Source organism: Sus scrofa, chromosome 7 (genome assembly GCF_000003025.6).
Source record: "Sus scrofa isolate TJ Tabasco breed Duroc chromosome 7, Sscrofa11.1, whole genome shotgun sequence".
In the NCBI taxonomy this organism is placed as follows: domain Eukaryota; kingdom Metazoa; phylum Chordata; class Mammalia; order Artiodactyla; family Suidae; genus Sus; species Sus scrofa.
The window spans coordinates 12083864-12096041 of NC_010449.5; positions in this window are offsets into that span (position 1 = coordinate 12083864).

The window sequence follows — 12178 nt, forward strand, 5'->3', positions numbered from 1 at the left end:
CTGTCTTCTCACTGTGTCCTCTCTCAGCCTTTCCTCAGGCATGTGCTTCCAGGGAGAGAGCTCTCCTCTCTCCTCTTCTTATAAGGGCACTAATCCCATCAGGAGGGCCCCACTCTTATGACCAAACTGAAATCCAGTCATCTCCCAAAGTCCCCACTTCCAAATGTCATTATATTAGAGTTTCCTAAGGCTACAGTAACAAATTACCACAAACTTGGTGGCTTGTAACAATAGAACCGTGTTTTCTCATTCTTTTGGAGGCCAGAAGTCTAAAATTTTTATCACTGGGCTAAAATCAAGGGTCAGCAGAACCCCCTCCTTCCAAAAGCTCTAGTTTCTAGGCCCTCTTGGCTTCTTTTAGTTTTTAGTGCCTCTGACATTCCTTGGCTTGTGGCTACATCACTCCAGTTCTCAAGGTCAACATCCCCACATCTCTCTGTTCAACTCTTCCCATCACTTTCTCCTCTATGTGTGTGTCAAGTTTCCTTCTGCCTCCCTTTTATAGATATGCGGGACTGCTTTGAGGGCCTACCTGGAAAATCCAGAATAATCTCCCAGGCTCAATAGCCATAATTTAATCATGACTCTAAGACATTTTTCCCATATAAGAGAATATTTACAGGTCCCACTGATGAGTACATACACAGACATCTCATAGGGGCCAGTTTTCAGCCCACCATAGAGATACTCTTATGACCAGCCCCAGAGACCCCTATTAGAAATTATTAATGGGGTGATTATCCAGTCTGTAGACTATGTGGGCTATTGTTTTTCTTCTCCATTTATCTTTTTTTCTGCCCCATTACCCTAGGAGTTGGGAGAGAAAACTCAAAGAATTCAATTTAACAATTATCAACTCTGGTAAAAGATGTATGAAGAGCCTCATTAGTTGACTAAAATGAAAATAATACTACCTGGGATTTGTTTATTTCTTGCCTAATCGAGCTCAGCTAATCAAGAATCAATGATATATACATGCAGTAGCGAATGCAGAGGTAGGTCAAATAAATCCTTCATTTTCTTTTCGTATTTTCTTTAGGCTTTTAGAATGCTAGTTTAGCCAATTGCAAATTAATGAGCCATGGAAGAGTGGCTTGTGAAATACTGACCTAAGGGGCAGGTTCTGTTTCTGTTTACTCTGACCGGTTCCTGGGAGAAGTGTGAAAAATGAAAAAAAAAAAAATGGTTATATTTATTTTCTGTATATTGCATTAGGATTCTTTAAAGATAGTAGTTGTAATGGATTCAAATTCATTTTGCACAAAAGCTCTAGCAAATAAAACATTCTCAGCGCACTTCGGTGTTTCTAATGAAATATTTGGAACTGTGGGTTTAAATATTTGTAAATTCATTCATTTATTTACCTGTTTATTCAGCAACTATTTATTAACCCAGTGCCAACCACATGTCTGCCACTGTGCTAGTTGCTGGGTACCTTAAAAGCTTGAATGTACCTTATTGGATGGCTTAAATACTGGAGAATCTAGTTTGATTAACATGCACGGGTTTGCACTCCTAAGAAGGGTGTTAAAGGAAGTCTGAGTCGGCATTGGCCTTCCCTTGCTCCTCTGAGTTTCCAGCAGCACTAGGAGGGGTGTGCATGCTACAGATAGAAGTACCTCGTTCCAATTCCCCCCAGCCTGGCTGCATCTGAAAATAGCTCTGGGGCAGCCATGCTCAAACAACTGAAATGGGGACTGGAAGACATGCCTTTGAGGATTGAAATTTATGTTTCAACAGCTCCTTGTGAAATAAAGGTCTGGGTGGCTCACTGAAGAGAGCCAATTAAAATTATCCTAACTCCCAGGAAAAAACTAAGTCATCCACTTTAACAGGCTAATACGTCAGTCAACTGAAGAGTGATCATTATCAAGTTGTCAATTTATCTGATTTTAGTGCTACATAGACACAAACACAAATGTTGCATAGATGTAAGCTCCTTTTCCTCTGTACCTCCTTCGTGACCCCACTATGTATGCTTATAATTTTTATGGTAAATAAATAATGATAAACTAATTTCTTTCTTTGTTAAAAACTCTTTGTTTACAGTTCAGCCTGTGTTAGGATGGTTGACTTTCTTAATTGCTTGGCATGCACTAAAAACAAGAAGCAAATGAGTGTAACTTAAAAATAGAGCTAGCCATAGAGAGGAGGGTTGGGAAGCACACAGCACCATCCTGGTACTAAGAAACTGTGTATGATCCAGAAAACAGGAATTCTGTTGGGAATGACTAGGCTCTTTTTTGGCAAGGAAAACTGCATACTAATTCATTCACTTCTCTTCCTATTTAAAAATGTGAAGGAGTTCCTGTCGTGGCTCCGCAGAAATGAATCTGACTAGCATCCATGAGGACGCAGGATCGATCCCTGGCCTCGCTCAGTGGGTTAAGGATCCAGCGTTGGCTGTGAGCTGTGGTGTAGGTCTGTAGCTCTGATTCGACCCCAAGACTGGGAATCTCCATGTGACATGGGTGCAGCCCCCCCCCCCAAAAAAAAGAAAAAGCAAAGAAAAAGAAACCATTGAATACACATACACATTATACACATTCTCTGGGACACAGTAGTCAATTCCCAGCCTTTGATTATCTTTTCCTTCCGACACACCCCCAAACTCTTTTTCTGAAGTATTGGTTAGGAGATAGTTTTATCACTCAGCTTGGGTGTGGTGGATCTAGGCTGTTCAAATGACCTGGCATGGGCTGGGAAGGATTATACCTTGCATTGATGTGGTGGGGTGGGGGTGGACAGAGGTGAGGACCCCAAAAGCTCTCAGGTGGAGCAGAAAGGACCAGAAACTGGTTCTGCCCATTGCTATCTACCTGACCAGGGCCAGCAAATCAACCCTTTCTGAACTGTACTATAAAATGTAAGTGGTGATAAGCCCAGTGATTGCTGAGTTGGTATATTGAGTCAAATGAGAGTATTTATTTACCTAATGTGCACAGTAAGTGCTGACTTGATAGGGCTTATCTATATCCCGTCCTTTCAGTCCCAACCAGCCCTCCACACCTTGCCACAGGGAGAATTAAATAGAAGAGAGATTTTTGTTTGACAGAAACTCTTTTTCTAGCAATCCTATATTTTGTCTTTGGTGAGTGGGTTTATTTTCTTTTTCATTTTTTAGAGTTTTCTTGAAGTACAGTTGACATCCAGTGTTGTGGAAACGTCCACTTTACAACAAGGCAATGCGGGTTTTACATACGGTTTGTGGGTTTACGTGGGGCAGGTTTTTACCTTTTCCTCTTGGCTGTGAATTCCTTAAGGGCAAAGATTTGGTCATGTTCCTCTTTGGAGGGCCACCTACAAAGACGTAGTTGTTTCTTACATCTATGCTGATGCTGAAATTAAAAAAAAAAAAAAAATAGGTGTAGAACCCAGCAGAAGATCATTTCTCTTTCAACTCTGAGTGTAGAGTAATTTATGCACTCATGTATGCATCAGATTGTACTGAGTACTTTTTGTGTGAAAGTTCCCCAAGCTCCTCTTTTCAATCATCACACATTCCAGATATGTAGAAACCTTCTGTTAATCCCATGAGGGAAGATACACGTGGCATTTTTCATGACTTACCTAAGGTAATTCAGCTCTTTGAATACCTTTTTCATAGCACAACACTACCATCTATCTATATAGGTACCTTTTCTTGCCAGAATCCTCTCATCTGCTGAAGTCCCAGTGGGCTTCAGGTGAAATGTTCAGTATTTTGAAGAAGTCATTCCTCATTTTCATTGCCTTGAGGAACTCAGGACACTCCTGTGCTGGTTTTGTCACTCTGTTTACCACCTACTGTTACTGTCTTCTCTGCAGTCTTGCCTGGTCTCTCTCAACAGTCTGTTCACTCCAGATGGTCTTTGCGTTGGGTCCTCTGAGGGAATAACTCACTTGCTAGTGAAACTGCCCTTTGTTCCAAAGACTAAATCGTAGTAGTAATAATAACAGCGAGTGTATGGCTAACACTTCCACAGCATTTACTCTAGGTGCTATTCTATCCACTTTACACTTAATCACTCACGGGCACCCTCTCAGGTAGGTATTATTATCCCAATTTTGCAGATGAGAAAACTGAGGTTAAGTGACTTGCTCAAAGCCTCCTATCTGGGTAGCAATGGAGCTGGAATTTGAGCTCCATCAGCCTGTCAGAATCAGTGCCTGTACCCACCAAGCTTTGTTGCCGTGGGTTCAACGCACACAGCAGGTCAGCTGCAGTCAGAGCTTAATCTAGACACAGAGAGGGGCTGCATGGGCAGGTGGGGAAGCCCCTAGAACACCACCAGGATTCTGGGAGCATCATCTAGTGAATCTGTAAACGTAGAGGGTTCACATTTCTGCTGTATGGCCATCATGCTTGGCATCAGCCCCATAGTCAGACGTAGCGGCATAGGTAGGATTGTAGTCTGTATTAGATGCTCAGGAGGTACTAGCAAAATACGAAGCCATCATCAGATATAAAGGGAAGAGAGCTTCAGCCTTCACAGCTATAGCCAGCAGACCTCTGTCTTATGAAATAAAAAGTTCCTTTATAATGGCAATGTTGCTTTTCTGTATATCCTGGTACTCAACATGATATGCTGATGTTCTTGTATGGTGGGTACAGGTGTTCGCTGCACCAAGCATATTACTCATGGCCCCTTTGTTTTCCCTGGATTGTTGTAATTTAAGTTGGCTGCCGTTAGAGTTTGATGTTCAGCCACTTACAAACTTGGTTAGCCAGTACAAACTAAGAAATTTTGAGTCGTAACGGAGACTCTTATTTCCAATATGTATGCGATAGACTGAAGTGATGTGGGGAGTGTCAATTTGATGACTTCAATATTTGTTACCTAAATATCTCCGAAGGAAATAGAGTATGTGTCGGTCTTATCTTGCAGACTGTTATAAAACCAAATGAGATCATGTCTGTAAACTGTTTTGGGGGTTTTGGTGGAAAATATAAACAATGTGTCTTATTATACATAATAACTTAATAACTTGTTACTGGAAAAGAGCTCAAAATTACTTTACATGGAATGTGACTTGGAAATTAATGTCAGTCTCCTTTGCACTTATTTTTGGAAATGGCAAATTTTCTAAAATAAGAAATGGAAAAGTTCCAGGGGCAAGTGTAGACTGTTAGAATAAAGTTTTCCTTTATTTAAAATTCTTTCCGGAGTCCCCGTCATGACTCAGTGGTTAATGAACCTGACTAGTATCCATGAGGATGCAGGTTCGATCCCTGGCCTCACCCAGTGGGTTAAGGATCTGGTGTTGCCATGAGCTGTGGTGTAGGTCGCAGATGCAACTTGGATCCCACGTTGCTGTGGCTGTGGGGAAGGCCAGTGGCTACAGCTCCAATTCAACCCCTAGCCTGAGAACTTCCATTTGCTGTGGATGCGGCCCTAAAAAGACAAAAATGAAATAAATAAAATAAAATAAAATTCTTCCCAAAACTAAAGAAACAAAACCAACTGTGTGTGTGTGTTATATAATTCTCATGAATAAACTGGGTCCATTGATTTTAGGAACTATTCAATCCCTATAGGGGGGAGGGGAGGATTACTGCTGTTCTCCTTATGTGGTTGTTGTTTCTAAACTACTTACTGTATCATATTCCTATCATGAAATACTGGGAATAAGCAGAGGTCAGTTCTGGGCCCTCTGGGTCAGTATCTAGGGTCCAAGATTGTCTTTGACTATGGAGGCAATGTCAGCAGCAGACAGTCTAATCGCTGTGACTGATCGGGCAAGGCAGGCACGGTGACCCCTACCAGAGCCTTTTGAGAGGCCACAGTCCAGATGTGAAGCCAGGATGGAAACCAGAAAAGTGACCAAGGATCTGGTATATAGGAGCCAGTGTGGATTAAGCAGAAACTTCTGTGGCCATTTCAACTGACTTCTCCGCCTGTGTGCTCAGGCAGAGGCTTTCACTCTGGGGCAACTCACAGGCACCAGAGGAACTCAAACCAGATATTTTGGGCAAACAGAAGCAGAGGCAGTTGTACGGATTAGTAGAGGAACTGTTTACTGTATGTGGCTAGATAAAACATCAGCACCAGACCTTTGTCCAAGAGAAATAAGATAACCCTTCCAGAATTTTCTGAATTTGTGTCTCAGTCAGTTTCATTAAAACTGAGCAGTCACGCAACAGAGCAGACATGGGAAGTAGGCGGATATGAATGGAAAATCACCCATAGTGTTGTCTCGTAGATTCTGACAGCACCAGCGAGACAGTCCAAGGTAGGCAAAAGGTCTGTATGTCCTGGCGAGGTGAGGTCAAAGGCTCAAGGTCAGAGAAATGTAGGCCTCAAGGGGAGTCTTAACCGTTTTACAATTTGACCTTGGATCTGAAGGGTCTGGATATGAATGGCCCTGAAGAAACTTGTGTTTCTTCTGCTTTTGGGCAAAGATGGGCTGCCTTTTTGAATTCTGAGACTGGGGAGGAGGGGGGAAATAGACCTTAACCATACACTTCAAAATATTTTACCTTATGCCATCAATGACTTCGATTGAGCCATGTGAAATTGTCATCTGTGACCTTAACAAATTCACACCGTTCCAACTAAGACAGAGGCTCTGAGAGAGAATCGGTTTCATGCGTTTCTCCTACCTTCTGGCAGTGGTGGTGGTGGTGGCTGGCCTTCCTTGGCCTCCTGGTGGGTAGGCACATCACTCCAATCCCTGCCTCTGTCCTGCATATGGGTTCTCCCCTGTGTGCATCTGTGGCTCTGTTTTCTTTTAAGGACTTTAGTCACTGGATTAGGACCCACCCCAATCCAGAAGGAACTCAGTCTGATTATATCTGTAAAGACCCTTTTTCTGAGTAAGGTCACATTTGCAGGTTCTGGAATTAGGACTTCAATATACATTTTGGGGGACACCATTCAAACCATAATATAGGGTGGAAAAGAAGCAGCTATGGTTTTCTGTTTAGTGTTCCATTTCCTTCAGTTCTCTGGAATACCTTCCATCCTTTGTCTTGAGAATGAGCGAGTAGGGAAGTGAGAGCTTTCCACACAGAAGTCCTGAGGTCATTTAATCTATGCTAAGCAAGTTTAGGTCAGTTCCTCTGAAAGCAGAGCAGGGCCTGGCAGGATCTTGAAGGAAAGCTTATTTTCTTCTTTCTTGTTGACAAGTTTTGGAGAGGAAGACCTAGGATTGTCCACCTGTTATATCTACATCTTTTCTGATCCTCTATCCTGATTGAAACTGTGAAAATAGAAGAACACGTTGAAATCCCTCCTACCTTGAAGGAGATACCATGGTCCCAGAGAAAATTGTCCCTGTGGATATGCTCTCTCCCTCTAACTCTGGCCCTGGGAAGACGGTCAAAGAGTTCATCATGAGGTGTCTTTCTTAAACCCTGCTCAACTCTCTGAGTAAGCACTCTCGCTTAGATCAGAACGGATAAGACTTCTTGATTATCCTTGTCGACACCCAAAGGTTGGTACAGGCCTATCTTGTTTTATTGCACTTCACAGATATTGTGCTTTTTTTTCTTTTTTCTCTTTAACAAAGTGAAGGTTTGTGAAAACCCTGTGTCAAGCAAGTCTATCATCACCATTTTTCTAATAGCATTTGCTCACTTCATGTCTCTGTCACATTTTGGTAGTTTTTTAGGTATTTCACATTTTTTCATTCCTATTATATTTTTACAGTGATCTGTGATCAGTGATCTTTTTTTTTCTTTTTCTTTTTTAATCACATCTGTAGTTGTATAATGATCAGCACAATCCAGTTTCACAGGATTTCCATCCCACAACCCAAGCACATCCCCTACCCCACGAACTGTCTCCACTGGAGACTGTAAGTTTTTCAAAGTTGTGATCAGTGATCTTTAATGTCACTATTGCGAAAAGATTATGACTCACTGAGGCCTCAGATAAGAGCTGGCAATATTTAGCAATGAAGTATCTTTTAATTAAGTTGTGAACTTTTTTTTGACATAATGCCGTTGCATACTTAATATAGTACAGTATAGTGTAAACATAACTTTGATTTGTGCTGGGAAACCAAAAAAATCACGTGATTCGCTTTATTTCGATATTTGCTTTATTGCAGTGGTCTAGAGCCAAACCTGCGGTATTGCCAAGGTCTGCCTGTATGTATTGCCACACCTCAATTATTTTATTTTCTTTTACGTCTGTTAAGCTCTTCTGTGTCATGAGAAATAACATTTGGAAAGAAGGACATACGGAGTGTTAAAAATATCAAAGCATGTGATTAAACTTTTTAAAAAATATATTTTAAGAGAATTCTTTTGGAAAAAAAGTTTTCAGTTCTGAAAAGTGAGCACACATCATAAGAGCTTGGGATGAAGACCCTGTAGCAGCTGTCTGAATTTTGTCACAATCAGCAATGACCCGAAAACCTGTGGTTGTTTCCTTCACTGACATGTCTTAAAAGCATATGACAATATGGGGCCTCACCTCCCCAGATTCATCTTGGGCACTATTTCAATTGTTGTTAAATGAGCTTTATCTGAGAGATAATCAAAGAAAGTAGACCCTGGTGTCTGTATTACTGGCTTGTTGAATATAATCATTCAAACTTTTTTTTGTAATTATAAAAGAAGAGGGAAAGGCAGACAGCACAGAATTCTTTGAAAGCAACAGTGCAATTCTGTTTCCCATGTGTATCTTATCGGGTTCTCTTAAATTGCTCAGAACCCTCAAGAGGGGCTACGTTCCCATCAAATCACTTTGACCAAACGAAGACATAATCGATATTGATCTTTCAGTGCAGTTTGACGACAATATCTTATCAAAAGTACAAGTGTAAAGTCAGCCTACAGAGGATTAAAGCTGATACTCAGTACGCTGCAGGTCAATCTTGCTTCAAAGATGAGGCAAAGTCCAACAAAAGACCAGCAGACGTGTAAAGTCTGGTAGGTTAAAGGTCTTACAGCAGATACAGCATAAAAATGTCAGAGCCAAAGCTTTGGTGGAGGACTTATTAGCTATGACAGTAAGAGCTAAGGGCTGAGTTTTGATGTTGTACTATCTTAGTCTGTTCCAGCTGCTAAAACAAAAAAACATCTTACAGTAGGTGGCTTATAAACTCAGAAATTTATTTCTCCCAATTCTGGAGGGTGGGAGGTCCAAGACCAAGGTGTTAGCCGATTCAGGGTCTGAGGAGGAGGCTCACATTCTGGTTCATGAGCATCTTCTCACTGTATCCTCATGTGGCACGAGGCACACGGACATCTCTGGGGTCTCTTCTATAGACATTAATCCCATCTCTGTGGGCTCCCCTTCATGACCTAAACACCTCCCGGGGGCCTCACTTCCTAACATCATCACATTGGGGGTTAAGATTTCAAATCATGAATTTCGAGGGCACATAAACACTTGGTTCATAACATTTCCCAAGCATATTCTAAGAAGCTCCTTAACTTAGTTTTTTCTAATGCTCAGAAATCTTTAGGATAATATTAATATGGCTGACACAGAAAGGTAGGTGCCAATGTGCGTTACATCAAGCAAGAAAATTCTTATACCAGAAAATACATAAAGTATAGCAAGCATATGAAATGTATAAATGCATGTATACATATAACAAGATATATGAAAATATAGCAATTTTAGCTTTCCTTAGATCATTAGATTGTTATGAGTGATGCCAAAATGAAATGTCCAAAGGAGGAATATCAAATCCATGTTGTATTAGTTATAATGGAAACCATATTGTTGTTGTTTTGGGCTGTGCCTGAGGAAAGGAGAAATTCCCCGGGGCCAGGGATCAAACCTGAGCCACAGCAGCAACCCAAACCGCTATTGTGACAATGCCAGCTCCTTAACCCACTATGTCACAAGATAATACCTGTTGTTGTTTTTGTATAATAATTGGCAAAAAAAAAAATTACTGAGTAATTGATTTTAAAATGTTGGTAAAAAAAAAGTTACCAAAAAAATGAAACTATGAGTTTTATAAGAACAAAAAATACGCTATCCAAAAGCACAGACTATCTTCCTTTTTAAAAATGTTCTAAATTAAAAGACTGAAACTGTTGTCGTAAAACTGAACTGCTTCCTCTTTTAGTCTAACATATTACTGAAATGTACGGCTTTATCCTAAAGTAGATCTGACTAAAATTTAGCATGTAGAAAATATAAAGATTGTTTTAAAAAGCATGTAAAATCTAGGCACTGAGAACTTTCAGCATCAGAGATTTTGTTATCATTAGGTAGTTACATAGTAGCTAATGAGGGGGGAACTTTCCAGGTGAGTTTCAGATGCTGCCTGAATTCCTCATTGGCTTCAAGCAAATCTGTAATGTATAAGCACAATTTTTTTTCCATTCGTTTTACTTACCATAGGAAGGTTTTAGGAAGGATGGAAGAGTGTCTCCTTTTTTTTTTTTTTTTTTTTTTTTTTTGGCAGGCGTAAAATGCCAAACAGTCTCAGCAGTCAGAACTTGTCCTGGTACAAGAATACAGATCACAGAGACACACTGGGTGGTCACTTCTATTTTTATTTTCTCTACTGTAAATGGAAAATAACATACTAGACGGTCATCTCTCCGGCCTCTGCCCCCACGGACGCTCTGCCAGATAGTCTAAGAAAGCGCCTGGGAAATTTGTTACCTAGGCGATGGCATCTTTCAGATGTCCAGTGTTTCCTTTTGCTCTTGGCGCTGGGTCTCTGGATCTGATGACACCGTGGTCCTCTTTCAACCACTGGATGTTGGGAGAGTCCCCACGAGAGGTTTTTTGAATTGCGACACCAGATGGTGCGTGGCACAGGCTCCCCCAACAAGGACTGAGTTTCATTGTTGGCAAATTGAAAACAGTGATTGATGTAATTATAGCTGACAAAGAGCTCTCCTCCTTATTCCATCTATAAAGTTAATTTCCTTAAGTAGATTGGGAATCGCTGGTTATGAGCGGCGGTAGCAACAATAGAACTTTGTTGACTCCTTGGATCCTCCTGGTAAGGAAATCCAGTGAGTGAAAACTTTGTATTGTAGCCAGAAAGTGGATGCGTACTCACTCTTCCTGAAGAAGCAAATCTCTTTATGTTAATTTGCATGTTAGGGCTGCTTCTAGATGAACATCAAGTTAATGAAGTATTGTGTTATGACAGTTACTTGTTGAAAAGGTACCAGCCTGAGGTGACGTGGGTAGGAGGAGGTATAGGATCGCACCTAACATGAAACCAGAGGTTCGTTTGGATACAGGCTATGCCTGCGCAGTTTAAGGCTCATTTTCTGGTTTTGGAAGGGGAGCCAGGAATAGGCACCACCTAATAGCTTCTGCTAAGCTGCTAAAGTGGTGCTCGGAGAGTGGGCTTACCAAGTTCAAGGCAACACGAGCAAACTTGAATACCATCTGCCATTAGATTGTTAGCAAGGAGAGGAATGGAGATTCAGTTTCTCACTACCCTATAGGGGGCCCTGAGCATGCAAGGAGGTGGGAGAGGGAAATATCTTCAGTCCGCAGGCACAACTCAGAGGATGTGAAGCCCTCCTGCAACAGGTCTTGGCAGTGGCTCGGACTGGGTGATGGCTCTGTCACATCTGCCCCAGAGAGAGGGACCCTAGTTTCTATCGAGGGAGTCATCTGTAATTGAGAATCCCCAGGCACAAGCAACCAACCAGTTTTTTGAGAATATATTGCAATTTACCGAGAACATTCGTTAGGTTTTAATATAGCATTTGCAACTAAATTTAAACTGTCATCCTAAATTCAAGTTGCATGGGCCAGCTGTATGTGCTAGGCTCACCAGTTTCAGCTAACTCAAGCTAGTCAGCCAACCAAAGGAAGGAAGTCTGTTCCAAATGGCTGTTTGTTTGAGAAAAATACAGACCCTCCCCCCCAAAGTTCCAGGATTCTTCTGCTAAAATGCAGTGCTTACATCAAAGTCATCTGAGTTTCAGTGGACCCTTGGGAAGTACCAGTTTCCATGGCAAATCCAAGGAAGGTATAGTTTCCCCAGCTGTTTACTCTTTGAGTACAACCTAAAAATGGCATCATATGTGAAAGCCTGACCCACTTCAGTTTAAGAGGCCTAAAATCACTTTCTGATTAAAGCCGAATTAATGCAGAACCTCCTATACTCTTTTTCCATAGTAGGTCATTAACACCCGAATCCCTCCCTTCTAATGGAGGCTGAAAGAAGCAGTAGGATATCCTGGAGAGAATCCTAGAAGTGGAAGCCAAGGGTTCTTTTGCTGGTTCAGAATTTGTTGTATAATCTTGTGCAA